This window comes from Ambystoma mexicanum, chromosome 1p (assembly GCF_040938575.1).
Source record: "Ambystoma mexicanum isolate Mex_15411 chromosome 1p, UKY_AmexF1_1, whole genome shotgun sequence".
In the NCBI taxonomy this organism is placed as follows: domain Eukaryota; kingdom Metazoa; phylum Chordata; class Amphibia; order Caudata; family Ambystomatidae; genus Ambystoma; species Ambystoma mexicanum.
In genome coordinates, this window is record NC_090921.1 from 79,935,800 (window position 1) to 79,961,124 (window position 25,325).

Here is a 25,325-nt window from a genome sequence, read left to right on the forward strand (position 1 = left end):
CTTGCTGGGCAGCGCAGTCTTCCCTTCATGTGCTTCCCAGGCTTCAGGAACACCAGGAGCTTCCCTCTGCCAGCTCTCCTTCTGGTCTTTCCACTCTGGACTGGCCCTGATCCTTCCAGCTCCCACCTTGGCATCCTGAACTGCTTCCTTCTACCTTCCTGCACCTTGCTAGCTCCTCCATGGAGGATAGATACCTACTTCCTGAGTCTCTCTTCCTTTTCTCCATTGACCAATGAGCAGCCGGCAACAACTTGACTGCTCATTGTGGTTCTGAGGAGTACTCTTCCTGCCTCCGCTCGTCCTCTTCATCTCAGTACTTATTCCAAGTTTTCTAGACCGCTCATGATGTTTCCGCAGGGCACTCTGCATTCCTCTTCACATCTTCTTTGTCTCAGTGGTTGTCAATAGTATATCTTTCAACTCCTCCCTATTCTTCCTCGTCTCAGTATCACTACCCTTGATCCCCCCTTGATTGGGTGTGCTCTTCATAGTCCCAGTACTTTCTAGGGAAATGGCAGGATGACTATAACTCATGCGCCTATTAGGGAAGGGGTTGTTCTTAGGGTTATAGGAAGGGGATCTATGGTCTGGTGATTGTTGGGGATACTGCATTCTCAGGGGAGAGACGTCCCTAATCCCATAGGGGTTTACTTCCCCATGTGATCCTCCACCCACAGGGGGACCATTGTACTGATGACAAACCACCCTGGCCACATAGGAAAGGTCTCCCCCTAGTGGAGAAAGGACAACATCCACAGATTTGTCACTATATATATATTTCCGAGGCTTGTGGAATATGCTTAGATCACATGCTGGGCATAGGCCGACATCTAGTGGAAGCTGCAAAGTATTACAGTTGTTATTTTCGAAACTCCAAAAAGGGACGTCAACAGGGCCTGCCAGTAATACTATCCCTAGTGTGACGTCCACTGCACCCATGACGCCTCATGCATCGAGGTCCCTCAGATTGTTTTTTCCCCCATTCTAGACGGACGCTTAGAGCGGAGTTCCTCTTTCGGCTGATAGCCATTTATGTTTACCTAATTAACGATAGTTCCTTCTTTCTATCCTTTATACAGCGACTATCGACATACAGACGCCGGTGAAGGACAAGAAAAACGACAGTCGAAAGACTTCAGCGACGGATCCATTTCCGCCTTGGAAGGCCGCTACGGGCTTCGGCCCAAGCAGTAGGGAGAGATGGGGGAGGTCATTATAGAACATATATGCCCCTTTTCTTGCACTACATTCCCCTAGCTGCTACATCTTTTTGTTATGGACAAGACCCCCTTTAAATTTTGCCACAAATGCAATAGGAAATTTCCCTGGATCGATAAAAACCAGTCTGTAACTTGTGTCTCCCGAGACACCAGGTTGAGGGTTCTTGTTGGGCGTGTAGGCTCTTCAAGCCCAAGACTTTGAAGGACCGATCTACCAAATGCTGGGCCCACTACACCAGGCAACTCGAGGCCATGGAAGTAGAAGGTGCTTTCAGTGATGGCAGCAACGCTGCAGTTTCTGACGGCGAAGGCGATTGGGTCGCTTTGGCTACCCAAGCGCAGGCCCCTGACCCTGGACGTCAGCACAGCGTCCTTGTTATGGGGACAACACTCAGCGGCAGAAGTGCTAACACTTCATCCACCACTAACCACACAACCCGAGACCGAGACTTGACACACGTGTCGAGCAGTCGGCAACGCATGTCATCCAGGGAACGGTCCATAGAAACTCTGTCCTCTGGGCACTCTCATTCAAGATCGATGCATGACGGATGCCAACCGTCGAAGGATGGTACAGACATCGTGCAAAAACCCCCCACCGAGGTCCGATCATCTACTGACGAGGTCCCGGTTCATACCGCACCCGAAATTCAACGTTCTGCATCAAGTCAGGTGCTATGCCCCAAACATCCTGTTAAACATGTTTCACAGAGCCAAAGTAGGGAAAAAGAACCGAAAAAAAAGTCCTCAAAGACCCTCATAGGGAGAAAACCCCTCATGGGGAGAAGACACCTCATAGGGAGAACACCCCTCATAAACAGAGATCTCATGTGGCTAGGGCCACCGCTCATAAAGAAAATTCTCAAGAGGCTAGGCAAGAACCTGTATTACTTCCTCCAACACATGAAGATTTAGGGCTCCCTTCCCAACCATTGGTCATCCTTTGCTCGGCACAATGGTCAGCAGAGGATATAGACAGGGTCATGAGGAGGTTGTCCTTCATGGCCAACTTCTATGGAAAGGACCCTGCCTATTTTCAAAGTTTCCAGCCCACTCCCCCCACTACAGCTCCCTCTGGGTTGCAGATCCCTGTTCTACCTGCTCATCCCCCTGCTAAGAGGTCTCGCCCCGAGATTCCAGTGCAAAGCACAGTCATTGATCTCTATGACCCAGACTCTGACCATGAAGACCTCTCGATTCAAGAGGCAGCAGACCCTTATTACGGGGATGATGAAGACCCTGAGGTTGGCCCCGAGGCTAATATGTATCCGATAGACTCACCAGTTGATCAGGATCCCCCAGTCACAGACTCACCAAGTGACAACCAACCCCTTCTGAATGAGGTGCTAGTCAAAGCGGCAGAGCATTTTCAGATAGGGACTCAAGAGGTACAACAAGATAAGAATTTTGTAGAAGAAATCCTTGGGGATAAGAAGGCTGTTACACAGTTTATCCCACTCCTCAAATCCATTCCGCAAAAAATACAGCCATCGCAGGAGACCCCTAATCTTACGTGGGCAGTGAACCCCCGCATTGATAAACTATTTAGACCTGCCCCCTCTGACCCATTGTATATCAGATGGCAACTGAAGCCCGATTCATTGGTTGTAACTGTCAGAGTCAAACTCCAAACTGCCATCTTCTTCTTCTAACTCCAACCCTCCAACCTCCTCCTCACCTGTGGCGATGGTTTCCTGGGGCTGTTCCAATCTCTTCTTCCACCAAGCAGTTTTTTTTGACGGAGGATAGGGCCTACCCCGGAAGGAAGCCACCCTGACCTGGTACAATAAGGTCTAGAGGGGGCCTCTCTGCCGGAGCAAGCTAAATGGGGGAAAAAGCCTGATGGCATAAAAAAACCCCTAGCGAAGCTGTGGTAAGTAGGTCCAAAGAAGAGGTAAGGAGGACTGATGAATGGAGAGCTGCCAAAGCGGAAAGTCCGAAGCGCTGGAGTCAGACGAAATACTAAGGGAGGCCAGAAGGAGAGAGTGTAACGAACAGAGAGGGGGACCAGGAAAGTCGCAAGGAAACAAAGGAGGGAGAGGGAGATGAACTGGAGAAAAGGGCAGGCAGACAAATAGAGGGACCGAAAAGGGAACGAAGAAAACTAGCGTCTCACCCGGAGCCTGACGCGAGAGGGATGCAACGCGCAGACTTCCGGGTGTGACGGGAAGAAATAGGCGTACCGCGGCAGACGCCGCGGAAACAACTAGACCGCTGAACACAGTGCGTGGTGGGACGTGAAGGGGTGGCTAATGGCCGCCCAGTCTCCACCGTGACCAAATTCCCCAACGTTGGCGGCGCATGACAGTATGCCCCCTTCTATACCTGGACCACCCAGGCTTGCCTGGGTGAAAACGATGGAACCTCTGGGTAAGGAGGGGGGCATGAACAAAAGACCCCGGTTCCCAGGAATCCTCTGAACGGGGATAACCCTTTCAAGCCACCAGATATTCCAGTCTTCCCCTTTTAAATCTGGAATCCCTGATGTGGGAAACTTCATATTCTTTAGTAATAGGGTCGGGATCCGAAGGGAGATGTAAGTTCCTATTTCTGGGGGTATTGGGATCAGCCGAGCGTAGAAGAGAAGAATGGAAGACCGGATGTATGCGTCGCATATCTTTGGGAAGACTGAGCCTAAAGGCTACAGGATTTATCCTTTGTGTGACCTTAAACGGCCCCACGAAACGGGGGGACAATTTTGTAGGATGCAACCAACGAGGCAGGTATTTAGTGGATAGCCATACGCGATCCCCTTCCTTCCACAGGGGACACGGCTGGCGATGTCGGTCGGCTTGCGACTTATACCTTTCCCGAGCTGAGGTCAAACTGACCAGGGCGCTCTTATGGGCAGTGGAAATGTCGGCTAATGTAGACTCGATGGAGGGTATGTTGGTCGGGGAACCGAGTAAGGGGAGTATCCCTCGGGGATGGAGACCGTAGGTACAAAAAAAGGGGCTAAGGTTGGTAGCCGAGTGTACAGAATTGTTATAGGCAAATTCTGCAGTGGGCAGAAGGGATACCCAGTTGTCCTGGTGGCGATTTATGTAACACCTCAGATATTGTTCTAGAGTGGCATTGAGCCGTTCGGTTTGGCCATTGGTCTGGGGATGAAACCCCGAGGACAGTGCTCTGTTAATCTCCACGCGATGACACAAGGCTGTCCAAAATCGAGAAGTGAACTGACTCCCCCTATCAGAAATGATCCTATCAGGGAGTCCATGTAGTCGGAATATGTCCCTGAGAAACACCTCGGCCAATTCCGGGGCAGTGGGGACACCAACTAAGGGGGAGAAATGGGCTAATTTTGAGAAGGAGTCCACGGTGACCATGAGACAAGTATAGCCCTGGGACACGGGTAATTCCACGATAAAGTCCATCGAGACAAGGGACCAAGGACGTGATGGTATTTCAGGTTGTTCTAACAACCCCAATGGTTTACATACAGAAACCTTGCTTTGCGCACAGACTGGGCAGGCCTTACAGTACATCCTGACATCCTTAGACATAGAGGGCCAAAAGAACGTACGAGATACTAGCTCCAAAGTGCCCTTCTGTCCTCGGTGACCAACCGTAACATGGTCGTGACACCATCCCATAACCTTCATGCGCAAAGCTTGAGTGGGAACGAATAACTTCTGTTTGTACCAAAGGAGCCCCCCTGTCCTTGTTAACTCTTGTCTGTTTTTTGGAGGTAGTATGTCTTCCATACCCTCCGTGGTTGCGGATTTCACTTCTTGAAGGAATGTAGATATGATACCCACTATCCTGTTGCGGGGAATTAGAACTTCTGCCGGAGAGGTGGCACCCATCCCTGGGGAATTCCGCCGGGAAAGGGCGTCGGCGAGACCATTCTGGGAGCCAGGGATGTAAGTTATGACAAAGTCATATTGACTAAAGAAGTGTGCCCATCGTGCTTGTCTGGAATTAATGCATTCCATCCCCCTGAGAACCTTCAAGTTCTTATGATCAGTACGCAGAATGAAGGGTGATGCACTACCCTGTAGCAAGTGTCTCCACTCCTCACAAGCCGTCTTGAGCGCTAACAGTTCCTTCTCTATAACCGAATAGTTCTTCTGACTCACAGACAAGGTCTTAGAGAGATAGGCCACTGGGTGCTCAAACCCCTGATGTTCTTGTAATAACGCAGCTCCCAAAGCTTCGGCGGAGGCATCGGCCTCAACTATAAACGGTATAGTCTGATCGGGCTGGCGAAGCACTGGAGCAGTGCAAAACAACTTCTTCAATTGCACAAAAGCGTTGTCAGCCTGGTCAGTCCAAACAAAAGAGCCAGCTTCCTTTTTGAGTAAAGCCGTGATAGGTAATACTGTTTGAGAAAAGTAACTGATAAATTTCCTGTAGAAATTCGTCAAACCTAGGAATCGTTGAACGTCCTTCAGTGAGGTGGGTGTGGGCCATTGCAGTATGGCAGATACCTTTCCGGGATCCATAGAAACACCTTCCTTGGATAGGATAAATCCCAGATAGGAGATTGTGTTGGTCTTGAAAACACACTTCTCTGGTTTCACCATGAGGCAGTTGGCTCGAAGGCGATCTAGTATACTTCGTAGATGCTGGTCGTGTTCTTGTGGGGATCGAGAGAAAATCAGGATGTCATCTAAGTACACAACCGCAAAGATATAAAGGACTTCAGAGAATAGTCGATCCATGAAGCGCTGAAAAACAGCTGGGGCATTCACTAAACCAAAGGGCATAACCCGATACTCATAGAGCCCAAAAGGTGTACGGAATGCCGTCTTCCATTCATCACCCTCGCGTATTCGGAGAAGATGATAGGCACTTCGCAGGTCTAGTTTAGAAAAAATGGTAGCCCCCTGCACTGCCTCCAGTATGTCGGCGATAAGCGGCATAGGATATCTATCTCTTATTGTGACCTTATTGAGACCCCGGTAATCAATGCAAGGCCTCTATTCTGCAGAATCGCGCTTGGGGATGAAAAACAATGGGGCCCCTGCGGGAGATCTTGAAGGTCGGATCAATCCGTTGGTCAGGTGGGCATCCAAGTATTTTCGTAGAGCTGCCTTCTCTGTGAGAGACAGTGAAAACATCCGCCCGAAGGGGACTAATGCGTCTTGGGCGAGTTCTATGGCGCAGTCCTCTGGATGATGCGGGGGCAGCTCTAGTATCATTCTGTCAACAAAGACCTCGTAGAACTCCTCTAATTCAGACGGAATGCAACAGATATCCCACGTGGCGGTAGATTCGGGCGCGAGAACCTTCACTATTTCCTGTGATCGGTGTGGCATACAGACTTCCTTACAGAATCCAGACTCAAAGGTAATGGTATTCCTGAACCAATCTATGGAGGGGTTGTGTCTCCTCAGCCATGGGATACCCAGTATGACTGGAAAGTGGGCTTCTCGAATAAGATCGAATTTCATACGTTCAGTATGATGTTGGATAACCACAGTGAGCGTTTCTGTAGTGTGAGTGATGGGACCAGAGGAAAGCGGGGTCCCATCAACGCCTTCTACCTTCTGGGCATCCTCGTGTTGAACTAAGGGAAGACCTTGTTGATCGGCCCAAACGGTATCCATAAAGACTCCAGCGGCACCACAATCAATGAGGGCTAGAGTAGTTAACTTTTTGGTAGACGTTTGTATCTGTAAGGATACCACCATCAAACGAGAGTCCATAGCGTCTCCTTGGGGAGTGACTGCTAAGGTTACATAGGGACGAGAAGATATACCTCGGAAACCTGCCCCCTTCAGTTCCGAGGTCTGTCGTTTCCCGGTTTCCGGGGGGGAACCGCTGGACAACTTCGTAGTAGATGCGCATCTGACCCGCAATACATACAGAGACCAGTGTCTCGCCGTCTTCTACGTTCTTCAGGTGTTAATGGGGCTCTTGCGGCTCCTATCTGCATGGGTTCTTCCTTGCTTGATGCTGAGGGTAACAGGTGAGAAGGAGTTCCAGAAGAGGGTGAGTTGACTGGGGTGCGCAGCTTCCGTCTTTCAGCCCGCCGCTCACTGAGGCGGAATTCTATCTGGAGTGCTATGGACATCAAATCTGAAAGAGAGGTGGGAAGTGCCAGACGAGCCAGTTCGTCCTTTAATTCTTCTTTTAGACCACGGCGAAATATTGTAAATTGCGCGTGTTCCGGCCACCCGGCCTCTGTCGCTAGGCGTTTGAAGGACGAGATATAGGTCCTGAGATCGCTGCTACCCTGCTGAACGTCTAGCAGTTCTTCTGCGGCAATATGAGTTATCTCAGCCTGTTCGAAGGTCTGTTTAAACAAGGTGACAAAGGCGCCATAGTCCTGGAGTACCGGATTATTGCTGGTTACTAGTGGGAAGGCCCAGGCCAGGGCGTTTCCTGTTAGATTAGAAATAACGAACCCCACCTTGGTGTGAGCGCTGGCAAAAGTATGTGGGCGAAAGGCAAAATAAATGGCACAAGACTCGAGAAATTCCTTGAGACTTTTCGGCGATCCGTCATATTTACCAGAAGACAAGGACATGGGGGGGAGATCAGTCTCCCTAGATTCTCGAGCCGTAATCATTTGTCTTAATGCTGCATTTTCAGCTTTGACATTCTGTAGTTCGACGTTCATTCCTTGTACGGCTTGAATCAGCTCTTGCAGCTGTTCTGGGGTAGCCATGGTCTTTTTTGGGCGTTGCAAACTGTCAGAGTCAAACTCCAAACTGCCCTCTTCTTCTTCTAACTCCAACCTCCTCCTCACCTGTGGCGATGGTTTCCTGGGGCTGTTCCAATCTCTTCTTCCACCAAGCAGTTTTTTTTGACGGAGGATAGGGCCTACCCCGGAAGGAAGCCACCCTGACCTGGTACAATAAGGTCTAGAGGGGGCCTCTCTGCCGGAGCAAGCTAAATGGGGGAAAAAGCCTGATGGCATAAAAAACCCCCTAGCGAAGCTGTGGTAAGTAGGTCCAAAGAAGAGGTAAGGAGGACTGATGAATGGAGAGCTGCCAAAGCGGAAAGTCCGAAGCGCTGGAGTCAGACGAAATACTAAGGGAGGCCAGAAGGAGAGAGTGTAACGAACAGAGAGGGGGACCAGGAAAGTCGCAAGGAAACAAAGGAGGGAGAGGGAGATGAACTGGAGAAAAGGGCAGGCAGACAAATAGAGGGACCGAAAAGGGAACGAAGAAAACTAGCGTCTCACCCGGAGCCTGACGCGAGAGGGATGCAACGCGCAGACTTCCGGGTGTGACGGGAAGAAATAGGCGTACCGCGGCAGACGCCGCGGAAACAACTAGACCGCTGAACACAGTGCGTGGTGGGACGTGAAGGGGTGGCTAATGGCCGCCCAGTCTCCACCGTGACCAAATTCCCCAACGTTGGCGGCGCATGACAGTAACTACAACAAGGAAAAGGGCTGGTACTTCCCTAGCTTCCTCTGAGGCCCGTCTGACGTAGAAAGCAAGATAATTTACACAATGGCAGAAAGGTCGCCTCCTCCGGAGCTTTTCAAACTACAATTGCTAAGAATTCTACCCTGTTGACCAGTTACAACTGCCACAAATGGGATGAGGTCTCGGCCTTACCATCATCGGCCCCAGAACCACTTAAGTCCGAGCTTGCCCAGGTAGCCGCAGAGGGCAGAGCAGTGACAAGCTGCTTATTAAAGACCAATCTTGACGCTGCGGACAACGCAGGCAGAATAATAGCGGAGGGTACTATTATCAAGCGTCATGCTTGGTTGCGCCAATCAGGTTTTAAACCAGAGACACAAGCTACCCTTATCAACATGCCAGTTGAGCCTAATGTGCTCTTGGCAAGGCATTCGAAGACGCCTTAAAGACAGCCAAAGAAGAGTACGAAACTCTCAGGCCTCTAGGCCAAATCCCCAATAAACCCACTGGTCAGAGGGGAAACAGGAATTTTCGTCGCTTTCACTGCCAACATTCTCAAAGGGGATCCACTTATAGCCAGAGCCAAGGTACTACCTGGGGAAACAATCAGGGTCAGTCCTCCCAGTATTACCCAAGAAGAGCGCGCAGAGCCCGCGGACGCAATAGAGGCAACTCCTCCCGAGGTGGCACTCCATCTCAAAAGCAGTGACTATCCGCTTCAGGTGCCCTTCCATACCTCTCCAGTGAGAGGGCGCATATCCAATTTCACCAATGCATGGGAGGGATTCACTACAGACAGTTGGCTGCTGTCCACTGTAACAGGCGGATACTGCATAGAACTCCTCGAGCAACCCCAGAACCACCCACCACAGCAAAAGACCCATTCCAAGGAGCACCAGCACATCCTCCTCAAGGAGATCGCCACGCTTCTTCTAAAGGACTCCATCGAGATTGTCCCGGCCAACCAGGTAAACAAGGGTATTTATTCAACTACTTCCTTGTGCCAAAGAAAGATCTAACAATGCGCCCAGTATTTGCGTCCTGCAAACAAATATGTCAAGCCACAAAAGTTCTGCATGACTACGCTACAAGAGGAAATCCCCCTACTAAAAAAGGAGGACTACATGGCAACACTGTATATGAATGATGCCTATTTTCATATTTTTTAAATGTTGCCAGCGCACAGAAGATTCTTGCGTTTTAAAATAGCAAACCAGCAATACCAATTCAAAGTGCTACCCTTTGGAATAGCATCTGTTCCAAGGGTATTGGCGGTGGTGGCAGCACATCTGCGCAGGGAGGCAATCCCTGGACGACTGGCTGATTACAGGGGAGTCCCCCCTTATTTGCAGAAAAAACATTCAAAGAACTATCAGCCTTCTCTTTCTATTGGGCTTCTCCATCAATGAGAAGAAAATCAAGACTAGTGCCAAGCACAACCAAACAATTCATAGGGGCTGTCTTAAACACTCAAGAGGGATTGGTCTTTCCGTCAGAGGAGTCCAAAACATATTACTGCAAATACTGCATTATCAGGCCGGCCGCCAGATAAGGGTGCATAAAGCTATGCGCTTGCTAGGCATGATGGCATCTTGCATTTACCTGGTACCTCACGCGTGCCTGCGCATGCAACCCATGCAGGAGTGGTTGGCAAAACAGTGGTCTCCGGCAAGTGGTCAGTGGGATGATCTGGTGGTAGTTTTGCCAACACTAGTACAAAATCTTCGCTGGTGGACAAGAGAAAACCTGTTGAAGGGGAAACCCTCCTACGATCCGGAAGTACAGGCGATTGTCACAACGGACGCCTCACTCGCTGGGTGGGGGGCTCACTACCTTCACCACATAGCTCAGGGTCTTTGGTCTCATGCGGCAGCACAAAACCACATCAATCTCCTAGAACTTCTGGCAGTATTCAAGGCCCTTCAGGCATTCGAGTCTCACCTAGCGAACCAATCGGTGCAAGTCCTGACAGACAGCACTATTTACATCAACAAGCAGGGAGGCAACCGTTCTCCAAATCTATCCAGGCTTATGCAACAAATTTGGAGATGGACACTGAAACAGAAATTATTTCTATCGTCACAGCACGTTCCAGGGGAACTCAACTGTCTAGCATACTCATTGAGCAGAGATCCCCTACCAGAAGAACACGAGTGGCAACTTCACGCATGAGTCGTAGAACACCTCTTCTCTCAATGGGGTTTCCCCGCAATAGACTTGTTTGCTACAAACGAAAACAAGCTATTTCCAGACTTTGTGTCCAGGTTGCCCCATCCAGGCTCCAAGGGGAACGCCCTATGGATGAACTGGTCAGGGAAATTTACTTACGCTTCCCCCCCAACACCTCTAATGAGGAAGGTGGTGAACAAGATCCACAAGGAACAAGTGACGCTCATCCTAGTTGCTCCTACATGGGCAAGACAACCCTGGTATCCACATCTGCGCAAACTGGCAATGTGCAATCCCTTCAAACTCCCGTGCCCGTACCATCTGCTTACTCAGCACGGGGGACTAACAGTGCACCCTCAACCTCACTCGATGAACTTGGCAGCATGGCTCCTGAAGTCATAGAGTTTGGACATCTTAATCTGCCACAGAGATGTATGGATATCTTGAAGGAATTAAGAAAGTCTAACACTAGGCACTGTTACTTTGACAAGTGGAGGAGACTTGTGATTTGGTGCCAGTCCAAACAAATTAACCCCATAGAATGTACCCCTTCACACATTCTAACCTACATGCTCCACTGCTAGATGCAGGGTTAGTATTCAACTCCTTAAAGGTCCACCAAGCCTTTACAAAGCAGCAGGGAGCGCCGTTCCGGATGGGAAACTTGAGACTGGATGTCCAGAAAAGCAAGACGTCAGAAGCGAAACCTTTTCCCTGCAGGGTGTGGCATACCATCCGCTTGTTCATTGCGACAGAGATGGCACTAATGAAGGAAGAGGTCAAAGTTACGTTCTTCTTTAAAATGCAAGGCAAAGAAAAGTGGCAGCGGTGGGATTTGAACCCACGCCTGCGAAGAGACTGGAGCCTTGAAGGTACCTGTCATCAAAGCATTCATGGAAGGGGTAAAGAGACTCCAACCTCCAATGTCTAACCCGCCACTAGGATGGGATCTCAATGTTGTACTCGCTAAGCTCATGGGACCCCCTTTCGAGCCGATGCATAAGTCTAGTCTCAAACACCTGACTTATAAAACTGCCTTCTTAGTGGCCATCACTTCCATAAGAAGAGTTAGTGAAATTCAAGCATTGTCAAGCAGGATCCTTTCTTTGTTGTTCACAAAGACAAGCTGGTTTTACGTACTCACCCTAGGTTCTCCCCTAAATTCATCTCCAAATTTCAAGTAAACCAGTCTATTGAGCTTTCTTCTAGGAAACCACCAGCTCAGCTGAGGTACAACTCCACACACTAGATGTGCGTAGAGCAGTCCTCTACTATGTAGACAAGACCAGACCGCTAAGAAAGAGATCAACTGTCTCCATAGCGCCAGGCAGAGAAGGGGATCACATTTAAAAGAATGCCACCTCTAGGTGGATAATCAGATGTATACAATTGTGCTATTCCCTATCAAACAAGACAGTGCCTTTTATGCCCAGGGCTCACTCCACGAGGAGCACAGGAGCCCCTCCTGCTTTTATCACAAATGTCTCTATAGACAGCATTTCCAAAGCAGCTACATGGAGCTCTATACACACTTTTTCTCAGCATTACTGCATTGACACGCATTCCAATACAGATACACAGGTGGGACAGCAGTTCTAAGACATCTGTTCACCCATGAACCTTCTACCATCTCACCACCTTCTTCTAACACAGCTCGCTAATCTATGCACAGCATGTGATCTTAGATTCACATGCGACCCACCCTTCCTCCCCTCGAAGAGAGGGTGTATGGATGCTTACGAGCTTGTCTAATACGTATTTGCTTGGATACAACGGTACTCACGCTACAACTCATGCTACCTCATGTCAGAAAAATAAAAATCTGAGGGACCTCGACGCATGAGGGATCATGGGTACAGTGGACGTCACACTAGGGATAGTATTACTGGCACGCCCTGTCGACGCCCCTTTTCGAGTTTCGAAAACAGCAACTGTAATACTCTGCAGCTTCCACTAGATGTCGGCCTATGCACAGCATGTGAATCTAAGCAGATGCAAGCATAAGAAATATGATTACGGTGAGCAATGTATCATATATATATATATATATATATATATATATATATATATCTCTTAGAATGCACAATTTACTGTGATCATACCCTTAATTCCAAGCTTCTTCAGTGCTTACAGAACTAGAGACACTAAGCGAGAAAAGAGAAGCATGAAGTGCGGAATTCTACGTCTGGCTGAAGCCAACATTACAAACTTTTTCATTTTAAAGAAAATCAACCATTCCTTACAGAAATGTCTTAAAGAAACACCAACACATATACTTAAAAAGGGACCAGGAGGATAGTTCAGGGGCAACACAAGAGAAAAACAGGTTTGAATCCCGGTCCCGCACTAAGACTCTGATCTCAGGTATTAAGCATATTACAAATTGATGAGAGTCACGCCGTTTCCTCTGTGGCGGCTATGGACTAAATGGAAGGGCAGCCATTAGTGTTCCATCATGCTAATCTACTACGCAGAGTTGCAGTCCAGTGGTTTTCCAGTATGGCAGCTGCCGGGAAGTTAATAGACTCTGGCGTCCTCAACGCTACGCGTTGCAACCTCTGTTCTTACCTGGTTGGTACACGCTAGTTCTTGCGCTATTCCTGTGCATTTATCCCTCTTGCTACTTGCTCCCTGCTCGTAGTGGCTCTCCCTCTTCACCCTCCCTCGCTGAGTTGCGCTCTCTCTAGAGTGCGGTGCTGGTTCTTGTTGGTTCCTCCTGTTGCTCTCCGGACCTACCTGTTTGTTTCCTTTTGCTCTGGCTCTCCCTGGATTATCAAAACTCTCTGCTTTTGTACACGGTGTACAGGAGGGGGAGTGACCTCTGACGGGCCCATAGGATTAGAGCTCACCCTCGAGTACTATAAGACGAGATAGCTGCACCTTGAGGTGGATGGGGTGCGGGACTCTCTTACCCCAACACCAATCAATATGAACAACTCAATGGTTTGGCAAAGGGAAGTCTGTTTAATGACAAGTACCAAAAACGGGGAAACATGGAAATCAACAATGATGCGATCGCCCGTCTCACTTCAACTCCCAGCATCCACATCCGAACATCAATAGTTATAGTAAAACTTTGTCATCATTGAAATGTAACACTCAAAAGTTTGTCATGCAACTCTATTGGTTAGAAAAGGTAACTTAAGTATAGGTGCTATATCTGTATATGGAAACAGAGTGTGAGGATTGGATAACTCTTATCGGGTGGGCGTCTACGCCTTTCCCTCTACATTTCTCATGCAAACGACACTAAAAGTATGATGTCTTATTGGTTCTACTATCTATAGGACCTTAGATTATTTGGCCCACTGTGATTGGGCTGGCTGTAACCCTAAGCATAAATCTCCACTTTAATTAGCAGCATGCAGAATGGTCACCCAGATGCAGTATGCCCCAAGATTCACCCTGCCTCCCTTCTATCAATCAGCACTTTAGGGATATGTATCAATTAGTTGGCTAAGGATGGCCTGAAAACTGTAGCTTCTTGTCAGGAAAGGTTATCGCATATCCTGCCTTTTGGGTGACATCAGACGTTGGTACCTCTTCGCGCTCGGCTGGACACGTGTTAGCACACCGTGAATTGGCCTTGTTTTCCTTCTATTTGTGCATTTAATTCTCGTTCTTGGCTGCCACCTGACTGGGCCTCCTTATCTCGACCTTCACGGACAGGCTGCTCTGCTCTTAAGTTTCGATTCTCCAAAGTTACTGCTCGCCTCCCTCTCTTGGTTTGACCTCGATTTCCCAGGCACAAGCTGCCTCTTGTTGAGTTTCGATTCTGGCCTCCCGTCTTGCCTTTGGCAGGAACATGAATGCTGGCCTGTTTTGACCCTAAGTAACCTCGGTTAATTCTGCTATTGTATAAAGTGGACTTGCACTTAAATAATGTGCTTCGTTGAAGTAGATATATAGTTGGTGCTTGCCCCTCTATTCTTCTACTAAGCATAGCAAGCCACAACGTTTTCTTAGCTTCTTGCGTTCCAAGCCTATGTACAGGCGTTTAGCTGGTTGAGTACTTTCATCCTGCTTACAATGTATTTTTCTTTGTATTCCGACATCATCTCTTCTTCTATGTCTGCGATATCCTTATTCATGGCATTTCGTCTTTGTGTGTCATCTTTTGGTTGTCGTTCTTCATCTGTACGTCTGTCCGGGCACTTGTCACGTCATCATTCTTCGTCTTCCATTAAGGCCCTTTGAGTTTCTTCTGGGAAAATGTTTAAACAATCTTCATTTCTTGTCATTTGCTGATATGGTTGTCTCAATGGATATCTTACTGCCCATGGTTGTCTGGTTATTGGCACTTCAAAAGGTGTTGCTCTTCTGATGGGCACTGGACAGAGCCCCAGTGCGGCTCTCTGCCGAATTATTTGCTCATCATACGTCACATATCTTGGTGTGTACGTTCCTGGTACTTCAAAATGGGTAGCTGGAGTGCAGGCCATATCTGGGACCTCCTCTACACTCGCCCCCCCGGTCGGTTTATCAACCGCTTCTGCTTCATCCTTTGGCTTCGTCTTACTTGGTTCTTCTGTATCCATTTCTTCGTCTTTTGGGTTTGTACATGATGGTATGAAGGAGTGTGTCTTTGGTGTCCATGGCCCTCATTACAACCCAGGCGTTAAGGGGTTAACATCGCCGTAAAAGGTGGCGGCGCCGTTAAACCCTTAAAGCCTGATTACGAGGTCCCTTTGCGGGTGGCACTTTAACGCCTGCTTTTAGGCACCGTACTTAGCGCCTTCCTCATTCCCATTGAGCCCTATGGGGCAAGAATGGGAATGGGGAAGGGCCATGGCGGCATGGGGAATTACCACCCCGCCAACCTCGGAATGGGGCGGTAATTCCCCATTCCGCCATGGCGGAGTCGGTAAGTTAACGGCATGGACCATGGTGCTATTAGTACCATGGTCCAACGCCAGGGTCGTAATGAGGGCCCATATTTTTATCATTCCTTTGAAACTTCCTGTTGTTTATACATGTTCCAGGTCATTAGCTGGCACTGTCCATTTGGGCTGCAATAGATCCATTTTCCTTAATATTTTCTTCGTTTCCTGGGATACATAAACTTTGTTCCTTCTGGCGCATATTCGCTGGCCTTCACAAAGTCTCTTATTTCATCATCAGTCAGGTCTCTGGGCTTCCATCCAGGTTTGACATCGATCTTCCTGTAGTTTGCTATAGCTACATCCCTAAAAGCTGTAAGTGGTTTCAACCCAGCACTCCACCTAAGTCAATGCCTAGCGTATGATGCCCAGCTGGAACCCTTAATTATATATTTTTATGTCTAAAGTTCTTTTATTTCTGAATGATGTACCCTCATATCACGCCCCTCTCTTTGAATCCCCCCCGGTCTCAATGAACCAAGAAGTATGTTGTTTTGCAAAGTTAAAAGATTTATTTGAACAAGATATATATCACACGTTAATGAATTTGAACAATATCTAGATATCACACTATTAATATTTATACAATGATCACCAATGTGTAATATTACAATCAACAATCTCTTTAATCAATAGGAGTATGGAGGAGAAGAATAATGTAGCATAGAATAAAACTTTGTGTGGGTTCAGTTGAATGCAATGATAGGAAATTAATGCAGCACAGAAATAATACTTTTGTGTGTTCAATCAAGTGCAATGTAATCACTCTTTCCCCCTGATACTACTCAATCCCCCCTAATATGCAATATAGAGTTGGAAGGAGAGAAAACAGGTTTCAGGAATAAACACTCTACAAATGCAGTTTCAATCCCAATTCCCCCATTAAGCTTAGAGAAATAGGAATGATTTTAAAACGGGTCAAATGCTTTTGAATATGATTTTAACTGAATGGGGAAAAACGCTAAAAATGGATTAAATTCTCTAAATTGGATTCAAAACTAGTGGGAGCCGCTTTGGATAGTTCCAGGTAAACACTAGCAATGAGGTATGAATGATTAGCAGATAGGAAACTGAATTCAGAGGTTGAATGCAAGAAATAGCTATTTTACATGTGTTGAAATTGAGCCAAAAGCAGATTCGCGGCAAACTTTTCAGCGTGAGAGAAACGCGATTACAAAAAAACTACAAGGAGTTGGAGTTTTAGTAGAGGTCGATTTTTTTCAGAAAGAGTCAAGATTTTCAAGGAAAGATGCGCTTTTGAATATTACAAACAATAACTTTCTTGGCACTAAGGAGGATATGAAGATGCAAGATACCCAACGGTACAGCCACCAGAACAGGGCGCCTCCGCTCTGACTTTTGCCCGCCAAGACACTTGTCTTTCTTCAGTAATATATTAGCGCAAAGATGAATTTACCACTACAATGAACAAAGGACTATATGGATGAGGGAAAGATTCAAGACAGACAAAAGAGATTCTACAATGCAGTTCTAGATATGTTGGAATGGGTTGGATAGGATTACCCAAGGATAAGAGATTGGCTATGGACAATTCTATGCTAAATACTCACAACTATGGTTTTGGAAAAGGCCCGTCAGGATCTGGTCAAAGGTTTTGGACTGGAATTCTGCTAGCTCACCAGACAGGATTCAGGCACCCGGGTCTGCACTCAGCACGGCACTCTGGTCTCTGCACGGCACTCTGGACTGGATTTGACGGGTTGGTTCTGGAGTTTACAGCTATCTGGTTTCAGCTCTGCTCTACTGGTTTGGAACTCTGGGTTCTGGCAAGAGGTCTTGGCTAGAAGCAGAAAACAGCACAACCAGGCTGTTCAAATTTTGATGTTCCCCTTGGAAGTCTGGGGTTAAAATCAGGTTGCAAGATTTTAAAGGCCAGCTGAGAAGGTTTCAGCTTTGGAATTGGGCCTTCTGCTTTCAGAGTTCTAGAGTCTTGGATCTGGGTTCTCCTGCAGAGCGCTGGGTGAATGTGTCTGTGTCTCTATATCCTAAACAATCTCTATTTATCTATTTCCCAAAGAGGTGGATAGGCTGATTATACTAAGCCCACCCTCTAGGAATCCGATTGGTCAGAGTATTCCCTCTCTCCTGATTTGAGAAGGAAACCTAGTGTCATAGTGATGCTGCAATTTACAATCCAGGGAAAAACACCCCTTTGCTTCTACACAGAAAATCTATTTTTCATAGAAAGCATATCTACAATATCACCAACTTGCTAATGATATATATTCACATCACATATTTAATAAAGCACGTATCCGTCCGAGTCCCATCTTCTTGAGAGTTTCATTTCAAAACTGACAGTTTTTCGCGCTTTTGGTTGGTTACCCAGTGTCAGATCTGTACACATTTTTCCACATACATGCGTATGTCATCTGGGCATAATCCTGTAAACTTTCATATTCCTAGCATGATCACAATTGCTACAATATCAACATTTTAGTAGTCTGGTCTCTGAATATCGCACAGGGTTCAGAGTAGTCTCAAACTGTGAGCAGCATTTTTATGTTAACAACCTAAAAAATACAGATTTTTCCAAATTGTTCACAGTTTTCTATGAGTCTTTTTCCAAAAAGATATTTCCCTGGAGTTTCAGATACACATATCAGTCTAGCTCAGCCTCCAAGGTTTGGCTGGGCCAAGAGCAACCTGAGCCTCTCTTCCTTAGCAGTTGGTTTCTGTTGACGCCCGAATTTGCATTTCCTTTCAGTCAAGGGAGTCTTTTGTCTCCACTCAGAGCAACAGGCCAAAATCTCCTCCCACTTCCATTAACAACTCAATGCCAGTTCCTGAGTAGAGAGCAGGAGGAAGATTCCTTTGTTTGGGGAGAAGCTGTGGAATGTCTTTGAAGTCCAGTGTAGCTGACATTAGCCCACTTTTAAAACACAGTTTAAAATGGTCCTTTCTAAAATAGAATTTACATTTTCTACAAATATACACACAAATCTCTTAATTCCAGTCTTTTTAAAACATAGAAATGGAATTGTAGCAATCCATATTACTTTTTAGGGCAAGTCTCTTCTTTTCTACAATTTGATTTTAAGACACAAGTTTTAAACTGACAGTATAAGTAATGACAGCTAGGACGCAGGCGAGTCATGGTACTGCGCCCATTTCTGACATATTTTTCCCATGCAAGCAACTTTTGAGTGTGGATTTTTTATGATGAAAGGTGTTTCTCCTGACATTGGGCTTATGGGGATTCCTTAAATAAGGTGATGGTGAACACTCCACAAGGATGTTGGATCTTCTCTGCTATTTGAGAATCATTATTTTGCAAATTTAACAGCCAAGGAAAAACGGATTTTAAACACTTCTGGATGTTCCTAGCAATGCAGCACTGACTTTCCAAGCAGTTCTTTTTCACTCCGTGGGCAGCCCAATGCCAGGTTTTGGCAGTGTGGTCTCTTGTTTTACCACTGACATAGGCAAAAATAGATTTGGCAGCCTATTTTTCAGGCTTCCCTGTGCACTTCTCACAGAGTATTAGCGCGCATAAGGCTTTCCGGCGGCCATTCTGTTGTTTTTGATGAAAGCAGCACACAGTAATGTTGCAGGGCAGAGCCAGTGGGTCAGATCATCCCACAAGCCCCCCCTTGCGGTTTGGCATTGACCATCCATCAATAGAAAGTCGCAAGTTCATCATCTTTTCCTCCATCAGTGGTGGACCGACCAGTTCTCCTCGCCCAGTCCTGATGTGAGTATGGATTGATCTTTCCTCCCGGTCCCTGGGTGGTCCTACTTGGTCTTAGTCTCCATGGTTTCCAATTAACTATGGTGACAAAGCAAAAGCATATTTGTAGGCATTTCCCCACCACTATTAATGTAGTGGGGCGGACACATACATTTTGACAAATCAGGACACATTTTTCTATTGTAATTTATGGACTATATATGGAATATTTTATAGTTGGAATTCTAGGGAGCTGGAGTGACCCCCTCTGGGGTTCCAGAAGACTCTTCCAGTTGCTGCAGAGTGTGCCTAGGATGGCAACACTTTAGTTGGTTAATATGGACCCACTTACCTCCCCCCTCTGCTAAACTGCCCTTGGGGATGCAGATTTTGTAGGCGACTGGTGAGATTTAGTCTACAATTTCAAAAGGTCCCCTCTAGCTAGGCAAGAATTTGCGCTGTTTGGCCTGGTTCCCTTGGAAATTGTATAAGTAGACCCGGTCTCCTACGTTGTATTCTTTTCTGGTAATCTTTAAGTCATAGTGGTCGTCATGCTGTCTGCAGATCTCTCTAGATTTCGCTGAGCATAGGCAAAAGCATGTTGAAGGTGTTTTCTTAGATTTTTAACATACTCATGAGTTGTGGAGGCATTGATCAATGCCTGCTATTGGGTTCTGTAGAGCAGATGCTGGGGAAGCACCATCCTGCGTCCAGTCAGCAGCTCAAACTGTGACATTTTAGTTGCAGATGAAGGGGTAGATCTGATGGCCATTAGGACAAGAGGTAATTGAATATCCCTACTTGGCCCAGAATGCGCCACAAACTTTTTTAATATGCTCACAATTGTTTTGTTGTATCTCTTCACTGCACCACTAGAGGCTGGCCGGTAAGCAATGTGTAGCTTCCTTTTCACCCCAAGTATCTCCCACATCTTTGTCATTACTTCGCTGGTGAAGTGGCTACCTCGGTCTGACTCGATCCTTTGGGGTAGTCCAAAACGCAAAAAGATGTGGTTGATCATAAGGGCAGCTGCTGTTTTCGGCCTTGCAATTTGGGGCTGGGAGACAGTCCACCCATTTAGTAAACAAGCATGTCACGGTCAACATGTACTTATTTCCCCAAGAGGAGCGAATCACGGGCCCGATATAGTCGACTTGTAAATCTGACCAAGGCAGTGTCATCCCCCTCTTTTGGAGAGGCACACACTGTGTGAGGGATGTTGGCTGAAATTGTGCACACACAAGACCCCCCTTCAAGTATTGGTCGAGGTTCTGCCCCCATGTGTGGCCAGTATGCAACCTCTCTTAAGATTTCAAGTGTTGTATGAAACCCCCTATGACCGGCTGTGGCCGCATCATGGGCGAGACTTAACATCAGGCTTTGGAATGAGGTAGGAACCACCCACTGATCATGGCTAGCTAGAGATTTCCTTACCAACAAACCGTCTTGGATTCTGAAAATTTGTGGACATTTCATCAACACTCTGAGGTCCTCTTACCCTATGTAATCGGTATCCGTCAGGGGAAAGTTCTCAGGGTCCCCAATGTGTTGATAGAACTTACCAATTATTGGATGCCCTTTTTGAGCTGTAATCAAATCAGCATCTGCGGTCTCTTTACTCCATTGTGCAGTTGAAAGTTCATTGTGAGCATTTGTCTGGGACCTAGTGATAGCAGTGACCTGGATCTCCCCCAACAGGGACTCAATCTCAAGTAGATCCCCTTGGATGGCTCCTGTTTTGGCCAGCTGATCAGCTAAGTCATTTCCAGTTTTGTCTGGTCACTCTACTTCAGAATGACCTTTGATCTTTTTCCAGTAGATGGTCATCCCATTCGAGGTGACCAGATCATCAATATTTTGAATTAATTTTCCATGTTTCAATGGTTTATTATTAGCACATAACATGCCTCTGGTTTTCCAGTTAACCAGGTGCTCCATGAACCCGTTCCGTACATAATCCGAATCAGTGATTAAGACCAGTTCATGGAGTTGATGCTGGACAACAGTGAGGATGGCTTGTTGCGTAGCCATCAACTCTGCCACTTGACTACTTCGGGGACCAATCTTGTATCCAGCAGAGGGTTCTGGGGTCTCATTCACCCATGCATTTCCTACGCCGGCCACAAGTTCTTTTTCCCTGTTGTTGTCAACATGGTAAGAGCATCCATCCACATAGACAGTGGGCATTCCTTCACACTTGTCTTCTTCAAAGACTTTGTGTGGGGAATTGAGGTATGCCTCCATGTTGTCCTTGATTTTTAGACTTTCGTCCTCAAGACAGTTTTCTCTGGCACAATCATGCAAGTCATTCAACCCTTGCGCGAGTGGACTCTTCTTGTTTTGGCCATATCTGACCTCCACCAGAAAGCCTTGCATTGACAGAATCCAGGAAGTAATTCGGGAATTACTCACATTTCCGGCCCGGATTCTGTCACTTTGGAGATATTGCAGAGGCTGGTGTGGAGTCTCCACTATGATGTGTCCCCCCTGGATAAACGGGCGGTAATTCTTCAATGCCCACACCGTTGCCAGGAGTGCCTTCTCACAATCGTTGAATTTTTCCTCCACAGAGGATAAAGTTTTACTCGCATAGGAGATTAGTTTATTGACCTTGTCATGCTTTTGGTATAATACTGCAGTCAAGCATGTATTAGAGAACCCTTTTTCCAAGACAAACTCCTTGTTTTTGACAGAGTAAGCTAAGCAAGGCGCTTGTGAGAGGCTTCTTTTGAGTTGTCTTACTGCCTTGGCTTGTTCTGGACCCCATTCCCACTTGACCCCCCCTTCAGAAGATGAATCAGGGGTCTTGTAATCTCTGCGTAGTCCTCAATGAACTTTCTACTGTAATTAGTCAGTCCAAGGAGGCTCCTTAGTTTCCGCAGAGTTGTGGGGTCTTTCAATTTCTGGAGTGCTTCCACTTTCTTTTCTTGGGGACAGAGACCCTGAGGAGTAATCTCATGCCCCAATAAATCTACACTGGTTCTACACCACTGTGCCTTATGAAAGGAAAGTTTTGCTCCGGCAGCCCTCAACTGTGTCAGAACATAACAGATCTCCACTGTCACAAATCACAACTTCAATAAGAGAAGAGAGATCGACACTCTCCCCCGAACCACGGATGCCGAATGAATTTGACCCTCCCACTGTGGTTGGCACAGGCGCCTGGTTGTAGAGAACAGATCACCACGTGGCAGCCAGTGGGGGGAAGAGGCATTAGGGAGAGGTTGTGGATAGGATGGGGGAAGTAGGAACACCGGATAGTGGGTAAAGAACTCCTACAGTGGATAGGACTGGGGAAGCACCAGGAAAGAACCCTACCCTGTCTGACCTCTAATCATACCAATAATGCGCTTTGCTGGTTATTCATCAAACTCTCAACTCTGCATAACATGAAGCAGCACACCTTGTTACATGTACTACATGTGACAACCACAATAGACGCATATTGCAAGCAACAGAATGAAACACATAATAGGGATTACTCCCAGCATGATTATAGAAAGACACATGGCCCTGTGGGCAGCATAAGCAACATAGACAACATAGCATGATCCCACATTAGTTAGATACACTAGTGAGACTTCCTAGGGTCCTTGAAACATGACATAATGTGTGGGTTTCATGTGCCCGCAACCAATACTCCTTTGATCCCTTGTGGAGAGAGAACATATAAATGATGCCCGTTAGATTGAACATCCCATCCCTGTCATTGTGACTCCTGTACTTATTTTATGGCTGGAATCCCCCCTCCTGCTGCTCCTGATACCACTACTGTGATACTTTCGTTCCGCGTCCATTCGGGCAGTCCTCAGCATGCGGCATGCCTGCTTTCCTCCTGATTGTACAAAATAAGCCACACCTGCGTTTCGCCGTTGCCTGCTAATAAACAGTGCTCGATTGCCTACAGCTGGTCCTCCGTGCACGTGCCGAACTACCCAGCACGCTAAGGCTGCTGGGAAATGTAGTTTATTGTCACGACTTGCTCCCTTCGCTCCCGTTCCCACCACTTGGGAGCATGATTTGGGGTTTATTCCCTACTGGACCTTTCCTCTGAACCTTATGCTACAGTGCTGTGATGAATTGGGAGCGCTAAATCCCTATTTTCCAAGCTACTTCCCTTCCGGATCCATTCCAGGTTTTTGGCAGCCAGCATGCTTCTTTAACCAAATGACTATGCTTCCCAGAATGCCTGGCCCACTGCTCCACCTCCACCCTTGCAGGACAAGGTTGGGTGGAGGATAGGTAACAGCTGTGGCTGCAGGTGCAGCAACCAGCACACCTGAGGCGTGTGCTCGTTAAGCAGCTTTAAAAGCCTCAGTCTTACTTCAGTCCAGCGCTGGTCATCGTTTGCAGTGTTCCTGTTGTGACTAGTCCCTTGTTCCTTGTTCCTTGCTTTTGTACCTAGTTCCTAGTTCCTGTTTTCTTGTTCCTCTGCCCTGGATTTCGGATTCATGCGCTAATTGATTTCTGCTCCCTTGATTCCCTTTTTGTCTTCCTCTGTTTGCAGGCAGCATTTCTCAGTGCTTTCCTCTTTTAGATGCAGTCCAGTTTGTCTGTGTTCTATATTTCTTTGACTCTGTCCTTTGCTGCTGTAAACCCGTATGCCTTAGCCTTCCTCTTAGATTAGCTTCCTGTCTTTTCCTTGGAGGGGTAGGGGGAAGTTTGCATTGGTTATTTCGTTTTTCCCTGCTCCTGATCCTTACTTTCTATTGGGATCCATTCCATGTTTTCCATTGCACTTCTGCATTTATTTTCCATTTGATTATTAGGTGTGGTGTGCGGTTGTAGCTAGCTCCTGTGTGAATGCTTATGTTTTCCTCACTAATTTGTAATCACTATTCCAACTTAGGTATTTAGTTTTCCTCCCATTGCTGTTCTAGCCTTTCTGGGTCCCAGTTTCATCAACAGGATTCGTGGGCTAGCTGACATTCAAGAGGTTTATCTCGTCCTCGTGAGTACAGTTCTTTAGTTCCCTTATTTAATACCATCAAGAGTGTTAGTTCACAGATCCTGTCATTGCTTGCCCTCCACGTGGGTTTAGCGCTGTCAGTACCTGTAACAGCAATTGGGGGTAAGGCGCTTGCCGACTTTCCTCGCGGTCAGGTGCTTACCCCACATCCCTTTTCATATATTGGTTTTGTTGTCACACTCTATTTGCACTCCTGGGTTCTAGCATACATGAGTCGTTGTTCCTGTGTGCACGTAGTTTTATTCGAAGCTATTCACTGTGTGATTTAGTGCACATTTCCTTTGCCATATTCGTTGCCTTTGTACTCGCCTGACTAATCCTGACAGAATGACCAGCCCAAAATTCCCATTGAATATGGCAAGTTTAAGAAAGAAAGGCAGCAAGGCCTCTAACAAGTTTGTACAGAAAGCTTCCCCTACATTTACCTGTGACAATCAAATCACTAGTCCTGACTTAAATGAACTCCTTGTCACGAATGGGCATTTACGTGCAAAGTATTTTTCCCACAGGATGGCACATCCTACATTGCCTGATGCTAGTTCTGTCTTTTATTTAGATCCAGATTCTATGTCAGTGCAAGCCTTAGCCGCAGAAAACAACACACTGTTAGACTTATTATACAGGAGTACCTCTGTTGTTGAACCCCATGATTCCAGTTGTGCTTCACCTCAGATTGAACAGTTTCATGGTACAAACATAAAGAATGGAGGGGTTCCTTGCATAACTTCTGTTTTCTATCCTCAGTCTAAAGCATACTCCTTTGCACAGGTACATACTGTAGTCCCTAATGCCAAGAGGTCTAATGTCAATAGTTTGCTTAAGGGAAACACAGACCAAGTTGGTAAGAGAAAGTATAAATCACAGAACCTGCAAGCAGTAGATGACAATGTACAATCGGTGCACATCCAGATTGCTAGTGCAGGATCCAGCCCTGATGCCACTATGCCTCCCCTTGTGCCTACTGATAGTGATGTACAGTTTATGCAGGGCATGCTAAGAGCAAAGCTTGAGGAGTTAAGACAAGAATTAATTTCTTTACAAGAGGAGAATAAAACCTTGCACTCTTTA